Source organism: Sinocyclocheilus grahami, unplaced genomic scaffold (assembly GCF_001515645.1).
Source record: "Sinocyclocheilus grahami isolate Dianchi unplaced genomic scaffold, SAMN03320097.WGS_v1.1 scaffold3263.1, whole genome shotgun sequence".
Taxonomy (NCBI): Eukaryota; Metazoa; Chordata; class Actinopteri; order Cypriniformes; family Cyprinidae; genus Sinocyclocheilus; species Sinocyclocheilus grahami.
The window spans coordinates 1-1,102 of NW_015508415.1; the positions used below are offsets into that span (position 1 = coordinate 1).

At 39.8% G+C, this 1,102-nt stretch overlaps 1 long non-coding RNA gene across 1 annotated transcript in view; it reads left to right on the forward strand.

The window, feature by feature from the left end:
* The first annotated feature begins 330 nt into the window (after positions 1–330).
* Positions 331–1,102, forward strand: part of LOC107576149 (uncharacterized) — a 1,542-nt gene continuing 770 nt past the window's right edge. The window contains exons 1-2 of the long non-coding RNA XR_001608007.1: positions 331–535; positions 752–795. This is a non-coding gene — a long non-coding RNA (uncharacterized lncRNA). The remainder of the gene's footprint in view (positions 536–751; positions 796–1,102) is intronic.

Genomic DNA, 1,102 nt, shown 5'->3' on the forward strand with positions numbered 1-1,102 from the left:
AATGTCAAATCGCACATCGTTAAAACAACAATTACGATATTATTGTAGACGATATATATCGCACACCCCAAGTCCGAGTATTTACAAGACCTCAACAACACACACACAGGCGATATAAACATTAAGTAGCCATTTAAAGGTGTTTATTTAAGAATGCTATATGTTATTCTGCTCATATTTATTATAAAGTGTTATTAAGGAGGTCGAGTTATATGTTGTATCTCCAAGGTGAAACAACCCACACAACACCTGAACACAAGCTCTGTAAGGTAAAAGACACACAGGTTTACCCGCAAATACACAGCTATGAAAGAAATGAGAGGAGCGCAGCTGCACCAGTACAGGTGAGACGGCGGGAGTCACGTGACCAGAGGCTCAACGTCCAGGTGAGACGGCGGGAGTCAGTCAGACAGACAGCTGCTGTTCCTGACAGAACACACAGCAAACAACAACGAGCTGGCATGTAATTCACGGAATAAATCTCTTCATCATGAATTCAAGCGGTGGATTAGGCCTATCAGACGATGAAGATAAGGTAATCAATCACTTCACAATTCATTCTTCATCTGAAGTCAACGAGAATACAATTGAATGTGGGAAAACAGCATATCTCATTATTCGCCCCTGCACTGCAGATAAGAGATACTTTCATGACTGTCAAACTTCGGCTTAATGGTGTCATTTATTATTCAAATACAGCCTAAACTTAACATATGAATGTTCTTGATTTTCGTCTTGATTGCTTACACAGATTACTATTTTATCTTGGATCTACGTCTCGACTTTGAGTTTAAGGTGAGAAATACTTCACGTTTATTCGACTGCTATGTGATCCAGCATTGTTTTAGGATGAGCGCGTGCGATCTGTTGCTTTAATGCAACACACAAAGAGAAGCCATTATTTGCAGCTGAAGTTATGCATTTGATTTGAGAGGCAGTAACTCGCCTAACTCGCAGTGTGACTTATGAAAAGTCAAGTAAGGATTTTAGGAATTTACATGTGACATAATAGGAAAACACATGGGGCAACCCAATCTGTGTCCTGCAGGGTCCCTCGTGCTCTGAACTGTTAAACTGTTAGTAATTTGAAAAGAAATGTAAA